Source organism: Bos indicus x Bos taurus, chromosome 8 (assembly GCF_003369695.1).
Source record: "Bos indicus x Bos taurus breed Angus x Brahman F1 hybrid chromosome 8, Bos_hybrid_MaternalHap_v2.0, whole genome shotgun sequence".
NCBI lineage: Eukaryota > Metazoa > Chordata > Mammalia > Artiodactyla > Bovidae > Bos > Bos indicus x Bos taurus.
Window position 1 is genome coordinate 91,649,755 of NC_040083.1, and position 23,637 is coordinate 91,673,391.

Genomic DNA, 23,637 nt, shown 5'->3' on the forward strand with positions numbered 1-23,637 from the left:
GGATTTAAAAATGAGAGGATGTAGAGGATCGTCAAGGAGTTGTTTGGTTCTATTATCCTTGGAATTGAGCTATTAGAGATGGTTCACTGCAGCCTAAATTCTGGGCCAATCATGTGTAAGCATTGTCATAATTTAAGGAGCCTGGTAGAGCTAAAATTTCCCTGTTAATAGTATGTTATTTCCCCTCTCTCTTTCTTGTAGCCCCCTCGGGACTTACCAGAAGTCTGTAGAAATCAAGTCTATGTGTAACTGGCTATCTTTATGCACAAATCTAGGGTTCATGGATATGGATTTCATTAGAAATCTGTGTTCTCCACAGTCAGACATTTAATAAGGCTGTCTTCTAGTCTTAGATGCAAGTAGAACTGTAATTGTTCTAAGAAGCTTGTAAATGCCGTGTCATCCTGAAGTATGCCACCCGAGTGGTCCAGCCTGTTTAGAAAAATGAAGGTATGGGTGAGAAGAATGAACGATGAGGCTGGAGAGTTAATGAGGGGCCAGCTCATAGGAGAATATTATTCTGCTCGGGAAAGTTTTAGCCTCATCCTGAAAGCAGAAGGTTCCTATTTAAGTGTTTTATTTTTTTAAGTTAGAGGAATGTTATAATCTATGGATGTGGTGTGACGATTGAATTGGCAGGGTGGCAGGATGAGATGCAGAATAATCTACTTGAGGGATGATGGTGACCTGAATTAGAAAAAGGGCAATGGAAAAGGAAGAAGTATAGAGATGGCCTTGAGATAGGTGTGCAGAAAAACTGGAGAGGGAAAAAAGATGAAACCCATATTTCTGGCTTGAGCATATGAGTGTTATTCTTGGGACAAGTAGCTCTTTTGGGTAAAAGATGAAAAATTAATCTATGAACTTACTCAGTTTAGCTATCTGTGGACCATCAAATTATCATCTGTTTAAACAATGACGTATGTGTTTCTGGTGCTCAAGAGAGGTACTGGAATGGAGGTCAAGATTTGATATTTATTAGTACATAGATTTTTCTTGAAGCTATAGCTGTAGAAAAGATTTACCAGGGAGAGGGTGTGGAGGGAGGAGAAAAGGGAGCCAGTACTGTGATTTACTATTACGGGGATATATGGAGAGCAGAATTCTGTAAGTGATATTGAGATGGAGTGGTCACAGAGTAAGAAGAAAATCATGTTCACAAGCAATGGACCCATTAGAGCTTCCATCATCTAAATGGGTCTTGTAAGTTCCCAAGGACAAGAGCAGAGTGTAGAGGAAGACAGTTATTGCCAAGGTCTTAAATGAAGAAGGAGAAGGACCAGGTAGTAGTAGATGGCTGTGATTGATGGTGACTAGGTAGGGAGAGTGTGACTGGGTGACTAGGTGGTCCTTGCCTCACAGAAATAAGAGCAAAGAGTTTGGGGTGTGAGGGAATGAGAAACTTTCCTTTAAGAAGTATTCAGGAAAAACAAGATTTTGAGAGGAGTTCTATAGGTGGAATCTTTGTGTCTTCCTCCAAATTCATGTTGAGCTCTAATCCTCAATATGATGGTACTAAAGCAATTATTAGGTCATGAGGGTGAATCCCTTATAAATGGGGTTAATCTCCTCATAAAAGAAATGCCGGAGGTCTGTCTCATCTCCTATGCTGTGTGAGACACAGCTAGAAGTAGGCTGTCTATGAATTAGGAAGAAGGTCCTTACAGTACATGGAATCTGCCAGCCCTTAATCTTTGACTTCTCAGCCTCCAGAACTGTGATAATTAAGTTTCTGTTGTTTATAAGCCACACATTTATGATATTCTATTATAGCAGCTTGAAATGGCTGAGGCCAATTTAAGTGAAGGCATGAGAGGGAGGAAGGAAACAGTTAATAAATCGTGAATATAGAGGGATTTTGTATAACTCAGGACTTAGGACTCTAGAGGGCACAGTGGGGAGGTTTGGAACAGGGGAGAAATAGATGGTGTGTTAAAGGGAAAGCATCACAGAGTATTAGGGTGGTGACACAGTCAGTCAGTTCAGTCGCTTAGTGGTGTCCAACTCTTTGCGACCCAATGGACTGCAGCACACCAGACCTCCCTGTCCATCACCAACTCCCGGAGTTTACTCAAACTCATGTCCATTGATTGAGTTGGTGATGCCATCCAACCATCTCATCGTCTGTCGTCCCCTTCTCCTCCTGCCCTCAATCTTTCCCAGCATCAGGGTCTTTTCAAATGAGTCAGCTCTTCGCATCAGGTGGCCAAAGTATTGGAGTTTCAGCTTCAACATCAGTCCTTCCAAAGAACACCCAGGACTGATCTCCTTTAGGATGGCCTGGTTGGAACTCCTTGCAGTCCAAGGGACTCTCAACAGTCTTCTCCAACACCACAGTTCAAAAGCATCAATTCTTCAGTGCTCAGCTTTCTTTATAGTCCAACTCTCACATCCATACATGACTACTGGAAAAACCATAACTTTACTAGATGGATCTTGGCAAAGTAATGTCTCTGCTTTTTAATATGCTGTCTAGTTTGGTCATAACTTTTCTTTCAAGGAGTAAGTGTCTTTTAATTTCATGGCTGCGGTCACCATCTGCAGTTATTTTGCAGCCCCCCAAAATAAAGTCTGTCACTGTTTCCCCATCTATTTGCCATGAAGTGATGGGACTGAATGCCATGATCTTAGTTTTCTGAAAGTTGAGTTTTAATCCAACTTTTTCACTCTCCTCTTTTACTTTCATCAAGAGGCTTTTTAGTCCTTCTTCACTTTCTGCCATAAGTTCTATGTCATCTGCATATCTGAGGTTACTGATATTTCTCCTGGCAAACTTGATTCCAGCTTGTGCTTCATACAGCCCAGCATTTTGCATGATGTACTCTGCCTTGAATTAAATAAGCAGGGTGACAATATGCAGCCTTGACATATTCCTTTCCCAATTTGGAACCAGTCTGTTGTTCCATGTCCAGTTCTAACTGTTGCTTCTTGACCTACATACAGATTTCTCAGAAGGCATGTCTGGCAGTTTGGTATTCCCATCTCTTGAAGAATTTCCCACAGTTTATTGTGATCCACACAGTCAAATGGTTTGGCATAATCAATAAAGTAGAAGTAGATGTTTTTCTGGAACTCTCTCGCTTTTTCAATGATCCAACAGATGTTGGCAATTTGATCTCTGGTTCCTCTGCCTTTTCTAAATCCAGCTTGAACATCTGGAAGTTCATGGTTCACGTACTGTTGAAGCCTGGCTTGGAGAACTTTGAGTATTACTTCACTAGTTTGTGAGATGAGTGCTATTGTGCGGTAGTTTGAACATTCTTTGTCATTGCTTTTCTTTGGGATTGGAATGAAAACTGACCTTTTCCAGTCCTGTGGCCACTCCTGAGTTTTCCAAATTTGTTGGCATTTTGACTGCAGCACTTTCACAGCATCATCCTTTAGGATTTGAAATAGCTCAACTGAAGTTCCATCACCTCCACTAGCTTTATTTGTAGTGATGCTTCCTAAGGCCCACTTGACTTCGCATACCAGGATGTCTGGCTTTATTCCAGTGATCACACCATCATGGTTATCTGGGTTCTGAAGATTTTTTTGTACAGTTCTTCTGTGTATTCTTGACACATCTTCTTAATATCTTTTGCTTCTGTTAGGCCCATATCATTTCTGTCCTTTATTGTGCCCATTTTTGCATGAAATGTTCCCTTGGCATCTGTAGTTTTCTTGAAGAGATCTCTAGTCTTTCCCATTCTATTGTTTTCCTCTATTTCTTTGAACTGATCACTGAGGAAGGCTTTCTTATCTCTCTTTGCTATTCTTTGGAACTCTGCATTCAATGGGCATATCTTTCCTTTTCTCCTTTGCCTTTCACCTCTCCTTTCACAGCTCTTTATAAGGCCTCCTCAGACAGCCATTTTGCCTTTTTGCATTTTGTTTCCATGGGGATGGTCTTGATCCCTGTCTCCTGTACAATGTCACAAACTTCTGTCCTTAGTTCTTCAGGCATTCTGTCTATCAGATCTAATCCCTTGAATCTGTTTTTCACTTCCAGTGTATAATCATAAGGGATTTGATTTAGGTCATACATGAATGGTCTAGTGGTTTTCCCTACTTTCTTCAATTTAAGTCTGAACTTGGCAATAAGAAGTTCATGATCTGAGGCAGTCAGCTCCCAGTTGTGTTTTTGCTGACTGTATAGAGCTTCTCCCTTTGGGTGCAAAGAATATAATCCATCTGATTTTGGTGTTGACCATGTTGTGATGTCCATGTGTAAAATCTTCTCTTGTGTTATTGGAAGAGGGTGTTTGCTATGACCAGTGCATTCTTTTGGCAAAACTCTGTTACGGTGAATGATATCAAACAGGAAGGCTTTCCTTGGCCGCTGCCTACAGCTAACAGGGATTTGAAATGGATGGGTTTAACTTTAGTGAAGTTGCTAGATAATCAGTCTTCATTCTATGTACCCTTTATGTGACAGGAGTTCTTAGGTTTCTTTGGAGTCATCTTTGGCCATCAAAATGCTAGTTTTTGGTAGGTGAGTAGATTTTCAAGCCAAATGATGACCAAAGGTCTGGTGTGATGGTAAGTATATGTGAGTGGCCCAGATGTCTGCAGAGGGGCCAAGCTTGTTAAGTGTGCTAACCTTTGTAGGATGTGGGACACCCCTACTCTCATTTTCAGATCACAATTTGAGATCTGAAGACTTCTTTGTCCCTTAAGTCATTGTTATATGCTCCCTTTTAAATGTTCCTATAGCACTATATAAGTTCCTGATCATAGTACTGGCCAAACATATTATTGCCAGTTTATATATCTATATCCCACATTAAACTATAGTTTTCAAAGGACGGACATTTCTGTTCTGCTGACCTCTTTCCAGAAACTGGCATAGTGAGTGAAATATTCCCCTCTGCCCACACACACACAGAGTATGTAAATGGGGCTAATATATCCTGTTAGTATTGTATCTCTGTCTGAGGAACTGGTATGTGCCTGTGCTCAAGGGAGGTGTTCATTGCTGCTGCTGCTGCTGCTAAGTCGCTTCAGTCATGTCCGACTCTTTGCGACCCCATAGACGGCAGCCCACCAGGCCCCGCCGTCCCTGGGATTCTCCAGGCAAGAACACTGGAGTGGGTTGCCATTTCCTCCTCCAATGCATGAAAGTGAAAAGTGAAAGTAAAGTCGCTCAGTCGTGTCCGACTCTTAGCGACCCCATGGACTGCAGCCTACCAGGCTCCTCCGTCCATGGAATTTTCCAGGCAAGAGTACTGGAATGGGGTGCCATTGCCTTCTCCAGGTGTTCATTAAGGTGGAGTTTTTATACCCTTAGGCCTAGAGGAATGTATGGAACAGAGCAACCAAGTTGCTTGTCATCAGCTCACATGGATCATGGCCAAAAGAGGGCAGCAGAGAGTGACAGAGAAGAGGCGGTTTGCCGGGGTGTAGAGATTGGATGAAAGATATTACAAAATCAGGAGAGAAGAGTTTTGGGTGCCGGAGATAGAGTGATACTCTTTACAACAGCTAAAACTAGAGGGGTATGTTTAGCAAGCAGAGAGTTGGGAAATCCCTAGATCGAAGTGAAGTGAAGCTCAGTCGTGTCCGACTCTTTGCGACACTATGGACTATACCTGCTTCCCTTGTAGAATCCTCCTGGTAAAGATGATGTTTAAAAGAAAACTAAAATCTCAAAACCAAGGAATGAAGCAGGAAGTAGTAAGTATTTTCCTCTTGGTTTGGAGGTAATTTGTAATCATTGTGTTTTTAATGACAAGAACATCCTTTGAAGCCCAGGTCAAGCCTCCATTCTGTTTCTTATGTGACAGATAGAGGAGTTTGATCCTAAAAGTGTGGCCTGTTAGTTACAGGAAGGAGGGGGTGAAGGGGCAAGGAAACTTAGCCAAGTGAAGGGAAACCACAGATGTACAAGAGACGCTTCAAGTAAATGCTGGAAGGTCTGCATCTTATAGGCAGAATAGGACCATCTGTTCTGAGTGATCCAAAGGGAGAAAAACTGGGACTAATGAGTGGGAATGACAGAGAGAAGGATCTCAATTCAAAACTAGAACTGCCTTCTCTCTGAGTCTTATCTCATGTCACTCTTCCCTAGTCTGCCATGCTGGAGCCACCCTGGCTTCCTTTCGGTTCCTAACACCTACCAAGAGTCTTGCTGCTGCTTTACTACTAGCTGCTGCTGCTGCTGCTAAGTCGTGTCAGTCGTGTCGGACTCTGTGCGACCCCATAGACAGAAGCCCACCAGGCTCCCCCGTCCCTGGGATTCTCCAGGCAAGAACACTGGAGTGGGTTGCCATTTCCTTCTCCAAAGCGTGAAAGTGAAAAGTGAAAGAGAAGTCGCTCAGCCGTGTCTGACTCAGCGACCCCATGGACTGTAGCCTACCAGGCTCCTCTGTCCATGGGATTCTCACCCCTCAAATCTTGACTGAACTATCATTTCCTGAGAGTCCTTTTCTGACCATCCCCTACTATTCTCTATTATACTCACTCCCTTTTGAACACCCTTAACTATTCATCATTATGCATTCCTTTATTTTCTTCATTTATTGTCCACCTTCCCTGATGAGGGGTAAAGACCAAGTGGGTTTTACTCCCTACTGGATACCCAGCATCTAGTATAATACTCAACTTGTGGTAAGTGGTTTAATACACATTTGCTGAACAAGTATATTGAATAGATTGCTTTTGGAGGGAGGGAGTTACCCAGCAGGGAAGGTATTTAATATAGACTGGACACACTATTGGCCAAGGCACTGCATAAAGGATTCAGGAATCAGATGGATTTTTACACAAAGTAAAACAGTTCAAGTTCCTTTCTGTGATTCAATTCTATTATTCCAAGAAATGAAGAGTGTAAAATTAAAATGGAGGCAATGATGAGTCCATTGCTCATCAATGAAGAGGAAAGAAAAATAAATATGGCTGATTAAAGGGTAATGAAGATCTTGCCAAGCCATTAATAACAGTGGAAATATAATTTGTAGGCAATAGAGACCTTAAATAAATCTGTAGACTGAGTTAGTTTCCTAGGAAAATATTTAGGGGCTTCCCAGGTGTGCTAGTGGTAAAGAATCTGCCTGCCAATGCAAGAGACGTAAGAGGTGTGGCTTCAATCCCTTGGTCAGGAAGATCCCTTTGAGGAGGACTTGGCAACCCACTCCACAGTTTCTTGCCTGGAGAATCCCATGGACAAAGGAGCCTGGCAGCTACAGTCCATGGGGTCACAAAAGAGACACAACTAAAGGGTCTTATCACGCACGTACGAAAACAGATCTGCAAGTAACTACTTATTCTCTCTCTCTCTCACTTTTACTTGTTGAATTATAGTTGCTTTACAATGTTGTGTTAGTTTCTGCTGCTGCTGCTAAGTCGCTTCAGTCGTGTTTGACTCTGTGCAACCCCATAGACAGAAGCCCACCAGGCTCCCCCGTCCCTGGGATTCTCCAGGCAAGAACACTGGAGTGGGTTGCCATTTCCTTCTCCAACAAAGTACATCAGCCACACATATACATATATCCCCCCTTCCTTGGATTTCCTTCCCATTTAGGTCACGACAGGGCAATGAGTAAATTTCCTTGTGCCATACAGTCTGTTCTCATTAGTTGTCTATTTTATACACAGTAATGTATATATGTCAACCCCAATCTTCTAGTCCATCCCATCCCCTGTTTATCTTTAATAACTAACACAGTATTGGCATGTGGTAAATGAACAGTAAGTATTTACTGAATAAATGCATACTTAAGAGAATTATTAAGAGAAACTTTGGGATCTGTACCACCATATTTTTCCATAAATTTCTGCAGCTATAGATTTTACATTATCTCATCTCCTGTGCTTGATATTATTTGTCTGTTTATAGCTAAACATAATATACTTCCTACACATAATATACCTACAGCATATCATGAAAGTGCTGATAAAATAATGCCTCTATGAAGATAGTCATGCTCCTCATTGCTGAGTGTTGGTGTAGAAAAAAATCATTGCTGAAAACATTCTCAGTTTTCTGAAATTGCCTATGAGTTGCTGTTATGTTTTTGTCAAAATTGGTACTTAATTAAACACAATAATAACTAATGCTCATTAAGATGCTAGATGCAATTTGGGTAATTAGTTTTCTTCAAGATTTTTTTAACCATGCTTATATCACTGAGCATCAAATATTAATGCTAATTGAGTATATATTTGCTTTAATATTAGCTATCCTGGTGAACAGTCTTTAAGGTGGCCTCCATGACCCCCAACTCTTGGTGTACATATACTTTTGTGATCTCTGTTTCTTGAGGGTGGGTGGGATCTATGGCTTGATTCTGGCTAGCAGAATATGGCAAAGGTGATGTCACTTCTGTGATTGTTACACTATATAAGATGCTATATTGCTAGTACCCTTGATGTAGGGCCTATAAGGCACCAAACTACTTAATCAACAGAACTGTTTCTTTTGGGACAGTTCAGTTGTTTCTTTTGACTTAGGAGGTGCTGCTTTTTCACAAGACACTAAGGGTGTTGTGGTCAGAGAAAATATGGAAAACTTCACACAGAGTGCTTAGAAAATAAGCACTGTAAGATTTGTATCTCTACTAACATACTTCATAAACAAACCGATCTTCCAGTCATTTGAAGATTGTAACTCTTGGTATTGACTAAGCGTCTAGATGTACGATTAAAAACATCATCATTGGCAGCAAAAGCCAAAATAGACAAATGGGGCTACACTGAGCATAAAAAACCTTTGTATGTCAAAGGGCATATCAGCAGACTAAAAAGACAACCCAGAAAATGGGAGGAAATATTTACAAATTACATATCTGATAAAGAGTTAATAGCCAAATGTACAAAGAACTCCTACAACTCAAAACCAAAAAGTAAAATAACTGCATTAAAAAATGGGCAAAGCATTTGAATAAACATTTCTCCAAAGATGATACATAAATGGCCTACAGGAGATAAAAAGATGTTCAACATCACTAATCATCATAGAAATGCAAATCAAAACCACAATGAGATATCGTCTCATGCCCTTAGAACAGCTACTATCAAAAAACCAGTAAATGAAAAATATTGGTAAGGATCTATAAAAACAAGAATCCTTGTACCCTATTGCTGGAATTCTAAAATGGTATAGCCACTGTGGAAAACAGTATGGAGATTACTCAAAAAAATTAGAAAAACTTCACTTTTCTGTACTCCTGAAACTAACACAACATTGTAAATCAACTATATCCCAATAACATTTTTTAAAAAGAAATACTATATAATCTAGAGATCCTACTTCTGAGTTTTTACTCAAAAGAATTAAAATCAGAATCTTGAAGAGGTATTTGTGCACTCATGTTTAAAGCAGCACTATTCACAAATATCCAAGAGGTGACAGAGATTCAAATGTTCATCAGATGAATGGGTAAACAGAATGTGGTTTATATGTATGATGGAATCCTACTCGGCCTTAAAAAGGAAGGAAATCATGTCACATACTACAGTGAAGATGATCTTTGAAGATCTGATATCAAGAGAAATAATTTAGTCACACAAAGACATAGACTGCATGGTTTCAGTATATGAGGTTTCTGGAGCAGTCAGATTCATAGAAACAGAAAGTGGAATGATGCTTACCAGGACCTGGGAAGAGGGGGAACAAGGAAATTGTTTTTAGCTTTGCAAGATGAAAATGTTTTGGAGATCTGTTTACAACAATGTGAATATACTTAATGTTACTGAACTGTACACTTAAAAATGGTTAAAATGGTAAACCTTATGTTATGTGTTTTTATCACAGTAAAGAAAATTGGTCATTTAAATGTATATTCTGAGAGGTTGATTTCAGATTCCAGATACATGACACAGAAAATTTTTATTCATGAAACCTGTAGGAGTCGCTTCTTTGCTCACTCGTCATGCTACTGCTGCTACTGTTGCTAAGTCGCTTCAGTCGTGTCTGACTCTGTGCGACCCCATAGATGGCAACCCACCAGGCTCCCTCGTCCCTGGGATTCTCCAGGCAAGAACACTGGAGTGGGTTGCCATTTCCTTCTCCAATGCATGAAAGTGGAAAGTGAAAGTGAAGTCGCTCAGTCGTGTCTGACTCTTAGCGATCCCATGGACTACAGCCTACCAGGCTCCTCCGTCCATGGGATTTTCTAGGCAAAAGTACTGAAGTGGGGTGCCATTGCCTTCTCTGTCACCCGTCATAACTGTTACCATTGGGAATAATGTGAGGGAAAGGAGTTAACACAAAATAGGCTTGGTATTGTAGAATAGTTTTTAACAATACCCAGTGTTCCTTATATGAGTGTCAAACCAAACCCAAATGAAAAAAGAAATGAGAAGTAATATGTATTGTAGGTTTACTGTTTGATTTACATTAGGATCAGCATGGGTTTTCAGAACTCCAGGACTTGAGCCATTGTTTATATTCATGTCAATAGACCCCTAATTTTAATTCTAATTTAATTTAAAGGTCAAGGTTTTTGATAAGCAACACAAGAATGCATTCATTTTTTAAAAGATTAAGGCAAAACTTAAGAATGTAGGGTCAAATGTGAGAAGTGAAGTGAAAGTCACTCAGCTGTGTCTGGCTCTTTTTGACCTCCATGGGCTGCAGCCTACCAGGCTCCTCTGCCTATAAAATTCTCCAGGCCAGAATACTCAAGTTGGTAGCCATTTCTTTCCTCAGCGTATCTTCCTAACTTAGGGATCAAACCCAGGTCTCCTGTATTTCAGGCAGATTCATTACCATTTGAGCCACAAGGGAAACCCAAATGTGAGTACCGTGTTTTATTTCTGATCCCACTCCCATTCCATGCTACTCTTAACAATTTAATATGTATCTTTCCAGACTTTAGTTTATGCATTTCACACATGTATACGTATATATATGAATTTATCTTTTTAAAAAGTAAGAGGAGGCATACTACTCTTATAATTCTGGACTTAGTCTTTCATTTAACACCATACTTTGAGACTCTTCCATGTCTCTGTATGCATAACTTCCTAAATCTTATTAATAGTGGCTTTATATTCCATGCAATTACTGTACCCTAATTTATTTCCCTACTGTTCCACTGATGGGTTTTATGTATGTTTATAAGACTCTACCTCAGTGCAGCAGGGTGGACTAGTTATAGTCTGTCTTCTGATTGTAGATCCTGAGATCAGAAATCAACCATCACATAAGTGACCAAGTGATCAGATCTGAAGGCAAAATATAAACTTTGTCTAAGGACAGGAATTGAATTGGACTTATCTTGTTTGAATCTGACTAAAGAGAGAAAAAATAAACCTATGAATGAATAAAGCAGAACAGAAGAAAGAACAAATACTGAAGGCTCACAGAAAAGATACACTTTTGAAAATTCATACTGCAGGACGCAGATGATTATTTGAATCAAACCAGCAAAGGTCCGTCTAGTCAAGGCTATGGTTTTTCCAGTGGTCATGTATGGATGTGAGAGTTGGACTGTGAAGAAAGCCGAGTGCCAAAGAATTGATGCTTTTGAACTGTGGTGTTGGAGAAGACTCTTGAGAGTCCCTTGGACTGCAAGGAAATCCAACCAGTCCATTCTGAAGGAGACCAGCCCTGGGATTTCTTTGGAAAGAATGATGCTAAAGCTGAAACTTCAGTACTTTGGCCACCTCATGTGAAGAGTTGACTCATTGGAAAAGACTCTGATGCTGGGAGGGATTGGGGGCAGGAGCAGAAGGGGACGACAGAGGATGAGATGGCTGGATGGCATCACCAACTCGATGGACATGAGTCTGAGTGCACTCCGGGAGTTGGTAATGGACAGGGAGGCCTGGCGTGCTGCGATTCATGGGGTCGCAAAAAGTTGGACACGACTGAGCGACTGAACTGAACTGAATATGATGTAAGATATATGTCCAAGAAAAAAGAGCAGAAAGTCATGCATAGAAAACAAGCTTAGGAAAATAGAGATTGAGGTGATATGGAATGGTTATATTGGATCTAAAACCATAGTGAACAATATTAAAAAAAATCACATCAACAATTGATGGATTATGCAGATGGTAAGAAAGAGCAATGAGAGCCAATGAGTGGGGAGGAGAAAAATGGCAACAAAATAATAAAAATGGAATATGTAAGTCATTTAGACAAACATCAATATATCCAAGATTAGTATTTGGAAATAGGATACATATAGTTTTTTGGTCTTGTAGAGTTCAATAATCATGTTTTGAAAAAAATAAAAAGGTATTAAAAGAGGCATAACCTAATGAACTAGCTATTTGAAAATTATTAAAGAAAAATTTTCTAGAGTAATAGATAGCTAACACACTTGTGTGCCATGGAAAAAACAGTTTCTTTTTAAAATTCCATAGAATATTTCCAAAATATTTATTAAATTAGGGTATCAAAACTATCAAGTAATGCTCCAAACAAGAATTTTAAGGTCTTATTCTTTGACCAAAATGTGCTAGAGTTTGAAATTAATAAAAATTTATGCATTTCCCTTACAAACCCAAGGCCATCTATGTGAGAAATTTTTAAAAGTCATTCTCCAATAAGCATTAGGCCAGAATTAAAATGAAATGATGGCTAAAGGCTACTTAGAATAATTGCAGAGAAATTCTTTGAATGACATAGAAAGCAACAGTAACTTAAAGAGCGTAAGACCTGAGGGTAATCAGATAGTCCAGTGGATCCAAACAAAGCCTGGGTTTAGATCATAGAATATATAAAATGTGTTTGATGGAAGAGGAAACAGAACAGGCACCGAATATAATACTAAATGGATGAATCACTAGCTTTTCAAATATTTTCAATTTTATGTTAAATATATTTAATAAAATATATTAAATAGATATCATAACAATTGATAAGCTTTTTAGAATTAAGATGAAATTAGTTCTGTATTTCAGATTCCACATCAGAATAAATTCATTATGAATAGGGTTAAAACTATAGAAAAATAGAAATAATGCTGAACATGTCTCTGATCTAGCGTGGAAAAGTATTTTTCCAAAGTCAAAGAAAAAGACATAGGTAAATAATAAGATTTCACTAAAAATATCTGAACAATAAAAACATGTATATACTTACTAAAGGGCACATGACAATTAATGTCAGTGTCTTGAATATTTTGTGAAAGAGTTTGATAGCTTTAATATAAAAGCAGTGCTAGCAATCAATACAAACACCCCAATAGAGAAATAGGTCAAGAACATGATCAAATAATTCACAAAATGGAAACTGGCCACTAAAATATGAGAAAAAATTCAACCCCGAAAGACACCAAAGTAAAATAAGTAGAAATATGTTACTAGTTTTAAATTTTCAAATTTGATTACTTTTAAAAAATTGTAATACCCAGTTTTGGCTAGGGTGCAATTATGACTCCCCTGGAATGAAATTTTGCAATATGCCAGAGGAGCCTTGAAATTCTTGCACTTTTTTACTGAGTAATTTCTCCTCTAGGAATATATTCTTAGAACATTTAAAGAGATACAGCAAAGAATCTATTTAAGCATGATCTATAATATTGAAATATTCAAAACAGTCTGACCATCAAGAATTGAATGAAGTATTGTACAGTTTCTGAAAATAGTTTAATAGTACTACTTCGTATTTACATGCTTAAGATATTTTGTTAAGAAGACTTAAGTTATAAAAGAATATTTACAAAACTTCCATTTTTAAATAGCAATTATATACTCTTATAATTAAATATATACTCTTATATATTAAATATTATATATAAATTATATAATTATATAAATTAAATAATATATATAAATATATATATATTAAAATAAATATAATTAAAAATATACTCTTTTATAATTAAAAAGACTGAGAGATGTTATTAATAAATAGTTCTGATCTTTGTAGGAATTGTCTGAAAATTGCATATAATTTTCATTTTGCTACATTTTCCAAATTTAGTAAAATACCATAAACTTGTTAATTATATATGTAGAAAAGGAGGAAATAGTGTTTACTTAAAAAGCCATGTCTTTCAGATAAAACTGTAAGTAAAAATATAGTTATGAGAGACAATGAGGGTAATTCATTAAGATGCCAGTGAACCTATTAATATTCCACTATATGTACTCTGAGAATTCTAACTGCTACAGGTAGGATCATTTTACCATAGAGTCACATTTGGTGAAGATCTATGAATTGAGAATGTTACTGGCCATAGTTGCATAATACTTTTCCAATATGATGCTGTTTGGGGGGTACTATGGGCTTCCCCAGTAGGTCAGATGGTAAAGTATCTACCTGCGATGTGGGAGATCCAGGTTCAATCCCTGGGTTGGGACAATCACCTGGAGAAGGGAATGGCTACCCTCTCCAGGATTCTCACCGGGAGAATCCCAGTGGACGGAGGAGCCTGGCAGACTACAGGCCATGGACTCACAAAGAGTTGGCCATGACTGAGTGACTAACACTTTCACTTTTCACTTCCATGGTTTGTAAGTATTAAAACATGGAAGTCTCCAGTTAAATAGAGTCAGAGACCAAACTGGGGAGCAGTCACACTCCAGACCAACAGGCAGTCTTCTTCTCACCTGGCAAGGACTCAGCCAAGAAAGACACTCACAATTCTGCAGATGAAAATCCATGAACTCCTTTTTCACTATAGCCCTCCCAACTTCCTTTTTGCTCTGTAAAGGAGTTCTCCTCTCCATCTTGCTAGAGACTTGAGGATGGCTTGTTGTGGTTCAGTTCAGTTCAGTTCGGTTCAGTTACTCAGTTGTGTCCGACTTGGCGACCCCATGAATTGCAGCACCCCAGGCCTCCCTGTCCATCACCAACTCCCGGAGTTCACTCAAACTTACATCCATCGAGTCAGTGATGCCATCCAGCCATCTCATCCTCTGTCATCCCCTTCTCCTCCTGCCCCCAATCCCTCCCAGCATCAGAGTCTTTTCCAATGAGTCAACTCTTCACATGAGGTGGCCAAAGTACTGGAATTTCAGCTTTAGCATCATTCCTTCCAAAGAGTACCCAGGGCTGATCTCCTTTAGAATGGACTGGTTGGATCTCCTTGCAGTCCAAGGGACTCTCAAGAGTCTTCTTCTTGTGGTTGCTGACCCTAAATTGCTGTTCTTTGTTTATCTGGAGTAAACCCATTTTTGCTGGAGAAATAACTGGCACTCTCTTTGTTACAATATCACATTATCACATTTTTGGGGGGGTGGGAATATTAGATCTTTAATATTGTACAAATTGCTGAAAATTAGCTATGCTTTCTCAACTATGAGATTCCTCATCAATTCTTTATTTAACCCCTTAGCTCTTTTAATTAGAAATTGAGGAAATCAATTTTCCTGTGATACAGATTTTGAAAATTTTTTGCTGAAGTTATTTCTGATCCAGAATGGTTTGTTTCTTCTATCATTATAACAGGACTTTGTAGACTGCACTAGCTTTTGATTGAGAATGACTTCTAGGTTGCGTAAAATGTTTTGCATCTGATACAAAGATGCTGGCTTCATATTCCTTTATGTTTTATGTTATTAAATATCACCCCCAACCTTAGAAATACTTGAAATTTAACTTAAATTGTGTATGCATATAAATTACTCTTAAATTATTCACTATGTATAAAGACATATGTCCCCGATTGCCAATATGGTAAACATCTTTTCATAAACATATCAAATGAAAATATTAAGAAAACAAACAAATGAAATTCATATGAAATTCAGAGAATAAGTTTACGTTGATTTCCTAGGTTTACAATGTTGTTATGCACATTAGGGATCCTGGCTGTAGTTTAGGAGAGCCATTTAGGGATACAGTCCAGTGGCTGATTTATCGCACTCCAGGGTTTAGTCTTCAGCTTTGCAGGGCCAGAAATTTGGTCTTGTCAGAACTCTGAGATAATTAGACGCTGGGAAATTGCTTCATTTCAATGAAAAATAGAGAGATGTATAAAATAGAATATCAATTTACTCACTTGTAATGAGAAATATAACTGTAGCTAGGACTGAATCACTCTTGTTAGCAGATGAGTATATTCTTTCCCTTTAGGCAACAGCAAAGGCTACAATGTTTAATCAGAAAGCTCATTTGATGAAAACAGATTTGTTTAATTTTAAGGAGTGTCTCTCCTAAATTAAGGACAGACTAAACTAAGATTATAAGAATAGTTTTACCCTCTAGAGGAAAGACACCCATTGAATCTATTGACCTATAATCTCTATCCCCTGAATAGGCACTCGCTGTATTTTATAACTTGTCTGTCTCAGCCAGTTGCTTTCTCTAGGCCATTCTATCTTCAAAATTCTGTATCATATTTTTTAACCTCTTTAAACATTTCTAATACTATTTTGATGTTCCATATTGTAGCACTAGATATGCTTGTAGAGTCTCATTTCTTCACTGGTCACAACTGTGTAAGTTGTTGCTTAAGTTTTGAACTCAGTCTTCTGAAGTATCTCACTATATGCTTTATATGAACTTGCTACAAAAGTATAAATTATGTTTTGTAGATCAGATCAGTCTAGGGGTCAAACTAAATTCCCCAATATGGTCATATCTACATTTGTTAGTTTACTTGCACTCAACTGTGTAAGTTTTCCATTCCTACCTTAAGACTCCTTTTAACTATTTTCTGAAATCCCTGGAGGGCATTGCACTTGTAAGCAGCCTGATGCCCATGAAAGAAGTGGTGCATTCCTGGAGAGCCCATCAATGTGGACAGTGCAGCTGCCCGTGTTTGATGTCACTGGTTCCTGCCCTGAGAATGAAGTCTTCTGCTTGCTGCATGTGATACCCTTCACCAAAGGTAGGTCTGTGCCCCACTGCTGCAAGAGCTGTGGTTCATAAGCCACACTGCTGCAGAAACAAAAATAATGGGGTTAAGATAAATCATGATAATGACCAACACCAAAAAGACTTCTGGGTAAAGTCAAACCCTGAGGAAATGGGTCAGCAGGGGTTAAGAAAATAAGTGACAACCAAGAAAGCTTGCTTTAGAAGAGAAGAAGATTTTTGTAGGTGGATAGAAAGACAAGATGGAGAAGGCAATGGCACCCCACTCCAGTACTCTTGCCTGGAAAATCCCATGGATGGAGGAGCCTGGTAGGCTGCAGTCCCGAAGGTCACGAAGAGTCGGACACGACTGAGCGACTTCACTTTCACTTTTTCACTTTGATGCATTGGAGAAGGAAATGGCAACCCACTCCAGTGTTCTTGCCTGGAGAATCCCAGGGGCAGGAGAGCCTGGTGGGCTGACATCTATGGTGTCACACAGAGTTGGACATGACTGAAGTGACTTAGCAGCAGCAGAAAGACAAGATGAAGGTTTAGTTATCATTGTAGGAGGGTGAAGCAGATCAGATGTTCACCCATAAGATGCCTGTAAGTGAATTATTAATAAAAAAATTCCCCTCTTTCTTGGCAGAAGCAATCCCTGATCAGGGAACATGGCTTGAAGAGATCAAAGGCTAGATTCTTCTATTTTCACATCATCTTGGTCAAGTGCATTCATGCAGGGCATAGGTCACACAACTCTTTAAAGAATTGATGGCATTTAACAAGACTACTGAAAAATGACATAATGAAGGGAATTTGGATGTTTTTAAGAATACAAACTTTTTAGTGTTTGTCACTAAGATGTTTATCTTATAGCAAGAGTTTCTTCTTAGTTGTCAATAAAAGGAAGGGAAGTAGATTTTAAATACTAAATATAGTTAGGTTAGTGTTAGTTATCTAGTTGATATTGTATTAACCTAATGATTCTCAGTCTCAAGTGCTTTGCAGATTCAAACTGTGAATATTTTCATGTGTGGTTAAAACTGGAGTTGACTTTCTGCAGTGTGTGCTGCAGGTGTGATAGAATGGGAGAGTCTTGGAGGGAACATGGCAATCGAAGAACCTTAATATTGATGCAAGCAAATAACAGGGTCATAAACCTTGGCAGAAAGACTACTTCACTTTTTTAGCAAACCTGTTTTCTGGATTCATCTCAAATCAATTCTAAAATCACTATGGCCATTTTTAGGCTTCTCACACTCCTCTGCATATCCCCTTGCCCCAAATTTTCTCCAGGTAAATCCTCCTACTTTTCAGATTTGAATCCGTTATCTTGTTTTGTTCTTTGCAATTGACCTGCCATCCATTCAGCCCCTTGGTATCTGTTTCCCCAGGAACTGACTGTGAAGTAGAAATGTCTCCCTAGCCTTCTAGAAGCCTTCCAGCCTTCTTCTCCACTCAATTTATTTTCTTGTCATGTACCAAGATGGCAACTAGAAACTGATGGTTTTAATATCTTAGCTGCTTTCCAATCATACTGAAAAAGGGAAAATAAATAATTAACACGTGAAGAAATACATTTCTGAAATCTTAGAAATTGCTTATAGGCATAATCCTTCATCCAGGGATAGCATCTGGTGGACTAGGTGAACAATCTATACCTTACTCCTGAACATTAGATTGCTGGCAGCTATAATAATATTTTGATAACCTCTTCCCTTAATATCATCATCACCACCAACAACAAAATAAGAATAGAAACCATTATTTTGCAGCATAAAATGAATTTTATTGCTGATAAATTGATATTTCATCAGACTTAGACAATACTAGATATCCTTTTCCACATATTGATTTGTTTGTGTTCCTTTTCTTCCTGCTTTTGGACTTCAGGTGTAGTGACTTGTTTTTAATAGGACAGTTTAAAGAACCTGAGATCCTGGATCTGAAACCCTAGGAAACATCTTTTAAGATCCATGATTGAAAGTGCGGACTTTGTGATTTTCCCCTTGATCCCATTTTCTGTCTTCTCAATACATTTTAAAAATATGATACGATAATACAGATTTGAGCTCTCAGTTGCTTATTTCTGTAGGACTGAACTGCTTTAATTCTGTAACCCACATTGAAATAAAGTATTGAACATTTTCCTGATGCTTGAACAGATTATCAAATTTTGTTCTGCTAGGCTTGTACTAACCTATATCACCCACTACCAGTTTATGGAAGTATTACTTTTGTTACATATTTTTTACCAATAAAGTATCACTTGAAAAATATTTTACATTTCATTAAAAGGGGTAAAATTTGTCTTTATAATAATATTAATATTTCATTGCAAAGGGTAATTTGTCTTTGTAAGAATTGTGATTTTATTTAAAAAATAATAATCATTATATAATAGCATTTGATTTATGAAATGTCCTTTGTCTATTGCTCTCCTCCAAGGAATTAAAATGAATACTAGAGACTTAAAAACTACATCATCCTTGTGGATCAAATAGGTCATAATATTCCCTGATATTAAATAACATAAAAATCAGCATAAAGAATTAAGTATGATGAAAATTAGACAAGATAATACTGAAGTTCACTGTATTGTTTCCCAAAATCCATAGAGGAAGTTCAATGAGTCCCAGTGACAGAGGGACTTAGGGGTCATATAATCCAACCACCCACTGTGCTGGAAAGAGAACCGCAATAAAATAGTTTCCATGACTTTTCCAAGGCTTATTGGTGGTACATAGGGATGCAATTCCCAATTCATCTAACTTCCAGTCTTAATTTATTAAACCATGCTGCTTATAATCTTTATCCCATAAAATTTTTGTTGTGATTTTCAGTCTTGTCATTATTACCATGTGATATATCTGGTGACAATGAACTTCAATTATTTAAAAATATACTTCATTGTTATACGTAAAAAATTCTTATAGAAAATCTTCCTTTAAGCCTTGCATAATTTTCACTTTCACAAATGTTTGTTATTACAATTTATGGAGTTTTATAAGAAAACATCACTGTACTGTTGACCACGTTATCCCATAGTGAAGCTGCTCCTGCATTTCATGTGAGTGTTGGTGGAGAGAGGTAGGAGTCATTTATTGTTAAACTGCACATAGGAAAAGATTTTTCTTCATGGCTGTATTAGGGTTCTCAGAGAAACAGAACCAGCAAGATGTTGTTGTTCAGTCACCAAGTCATGTCTGACTCTTCGAGACACCGTGGACTACAACACTAAAGGCTTCTCTGTCTCTCACCATCTCCTAGAGATTGTCCAAGTTTATGTCCAATGAATTGGTGATACCACCCAACCATCTCATCCTCTCTTGTCCCCTTCTCTTCCTGCCTTCAGTCTTTCCCAGCATCAGGGTCCTTACCAATGAGTCAGTTCTTTGCATCAAGTGGCCAAAGTATTGGAGCTTCAGCTTCAGCATCAGTCCTTCCAAGGAGTATTCAGGGTTGATTTTCTTTACCGTTGACTGGTTTGATCTCATTGCTTACATATTAAAAAAAGGATTTATTATGGGAATTAGGTCACATGATTATTGAGGTGAAGAAGTCCCACAGTCTGCCATCTGCAGTCTGGAGAAATAGGAAAGCTGGTGGTATAATTCAATCATAGAGTCCAAAGTCCAAGAATAAGGAGTTCTGATGTCCAAAAGCAAGATAATATGGACATCCCCATTTGAGAAAACAGAATTAGCCCTTCTTCTGCCATTTCCTTCTATTCGGGCCCTCAGTGGATTTGATGATGCCAGCCCACACTAGAAAGGACAGATCTCCTTTATTCAGCATACTGACTCAAATGCTAATCTCTTCCAGAAAGATCACAGACAGCACCCAGAAACAGTGTCTTATCATCTGGGAAGCCCTTAGTCCAGTCAAGATGTGGTATAAAATTAACCATCAGAGAGTTTATGCTTTTTATTTTTATAAACTGACATTGATTGAGTGTAACTCTGAACTCGACATTCTAGTGTCTACATTGTCCTGTAGTTGAAATATAATATACTAGTGAATCCACTCTTATCTTGAATTTTGTATAGCAGTTTGGTTTGGCTGTCACTATCAATCAATGTTTTCATATCTGCAACAATTCAGCCAATGTCATTCTAAGTCAGAAGGAAACAGCGTCACCCCCAGGCATGACTGCAATGTGTTTAAAAAACTATAGATCTATTCACAGGTGTTGTGAAACATTCTTCACACTTATAGCCACTTAACTGTTACTTTAATAGTGGAGTTAGCCTTGACTATGACCTGGATCATTTTGAGAGTCTTATTTATGAAGAAGACAAGTTCTTCTTTTCAAAATTTCTTGGGTGCTGGTATACTTTGACTTGGCTTTAAGTTGTTCCCAACTGAAGATCTAAAACTAAACATTAAAGAAAGAATTTCAGTTTTTAATGAAATGTGGAAATTGATGACCATGTGTTTTAGCACTGTAGAGTTTTTCTATTATCTTTCTCTGTAGAGAGTCTTGCCAGTAGAAACTAAGCAGCATGCATCATCTCGTATTTTCTTGAAAACCTCACATGGCTAATACAGAATGGCATGCTCAGGTTTTCACAGAAAATTATTATGTTCCCTCTTTGTTCCCTTCTTCCATTTCCTGAGGGAGACTCAGCATGGAGAAAAAGGCAAACTGACTTACCCATAAGCACTGATATTTGGCAAAACCTCACATTTCTTTAAACAGTTACCTTTCCCAGGTTTGAAAAATGACTGAATTTAAGAACTATAGAGAATAGGGAATGACATTAACCCAGCTATCTCTCAGAGTGCAGTAAAGAAAATATGAATTCGATTTTTGTAATGGAAAAGTGAGTACCTCATTGAACACAACTTTTGTGATGACTATTACACTGAATTAAAGAATTAGTTCACTAATTAGCTCTTGGCAGTTAACCTCAATTGATCTTAAAATTCAAGGCAAAGCAAATAAATATAAGGAAAAATACTCATATATGTTAGCTGGAATGAAAGGTTTGAAAATAAAAATGAATTTCTTTTTCCTTTTCTTATGTAAGCTCAGTTGTAAATCATTTCTTATTTTTTCTCAATCCCAAATCAATTTTGATTTCTCTTTTTGATTCTAATTTCTCTAACAGAGAACTCTATCAAGCTGACATCATGTTCTTCTAGCTTTATGAATCAAGTGATACACACATTATCTGTATCAGCACCATGTCAGGTACTGGGAGAAATACAAAGACATAGAACATTTGAACATGGAGTTTCTGTCTGGAAGGAGGTGGCAGTTTAGCTGGAGGGACAAGCAATGCACTCCCAAAAGGTTCAATAACAATTTGGTAATTAAAAACAGTAAAAATTAGTGTGAACTAATGGGATTTGCATTTATCTAGTTTACAAATGGAGAAGGCAATGGAACCCCACTCCAGTACTCTTGCCTGGAAAATCCCATGGATGGAGGAGTCTGGTAGGCTGCAGTCCATGGGAGTTGCTAAGAGTCGGGCACGACTGAGCCACTTCATTTTCACTTTTCACTTTCATGCATTGGAGAGGGAAATGGCAACGCATTCCAGTGTTCTTGCCTGGAGAGTCCCAGGGACGGGGAAGCCTGGTGGGCTGCCGTCTCTGGGGTCGCACAGAGTCGGACACGACTGAAGCGACTTAGCAGCAGTTTACAAAAAGGGTAAGTGAGTAATCTGATTGACATCCTAACTTTTGTTTTGGGGATACCTGAAACATCATAGTAATTTGAAATGGTTCTATCTTTCCACAGACAATAAATTCAGCTTCTATGAATATATATGAATAGGCCAGACAGAGTTAGAGGAAAGAACATCTTTGGAATCAGAAGATCTGAGCTTTTGGTTCATACACATGGCTGATTCCTCTTGGGTGAATTATCTACCCACCTCAAGTGTTGATTTCCTCATATTTAAAATAATGAAAATAATAGCACAAGCTTGGAGTAGGCTGATCTCATTCAGGATCATAATAAATGGCATCCCTGTAACAATATCTCTTCCCTCATGCTGTATCACCAGGGTCAGCCTTGTAACTTGCTTTGGCCAATAGAACAGTAGCAAATGATGTGACATGAGAATAACAAAGTGCTTCTGCTCTTTCTCTTGCTCCTCTGGCTTTATCATGAGAACATGTCCAAAACCAGGGCATGAAACATGTAGAGCAGAGTCAAGACAGCTCACTGTATCCAGCTAAGGCCCAAGGCATGTGAGAGAACCAAGCTAATGACAGGTGTTTAGGAGACCTGCAACTGACTGTGGGTGTATGAATGAGCCCACTGAACTCAGGTAAACTGGGCAGACGGTGCCATCAACTCATAAACAAGGATAAGTGATCATTGTTTTATGTCACTAAGGTTTGGTTATGGACTTAGACAGCAGTAGCTAATTGATAAAATATTTCATTGACACTGTGGGAATTAAATAGGACCATGCATGTGAATGAGTTTTGCAAACTGTGAAGTAATTCACAAATATGAATTAAAATTTTTTTAAAATATCAATGATTTATTAAAGATGAGGACATAGAAGAGTGAGAGATGTAGAGTATCCACGTCATTCTGTCAATTTTTTTATGCTGTTGTTCAAAGTGATATAAATTTATTTTGGTCACCTATTTATTTGCCCAATGGCTCAGAAATTCTTATCGCTTATAAATATTTTAAAAAGGACACACTAGAGAAAAGCCTAATTCTAAAATATAGAAAAAAGTCACATGATTGTGTTCACTTAAATCATTTAACTACTGAAAATTTTCATTACCAAGCAACCAAGATTTTTTCCTTAGCAAATTATTAATAGTTTGACTTGACCAAAGTCAGGGCTGAGAAAAATCCAAGAAGAAAATTATGCATTTGATGTTATATAAATGTAATTTATGGATTATTTTTATACTGCTGTCATTTAAAAAATTAGATGCTGCACATATAATAGAAAATGAATCTACCATTTCTGAGTAGA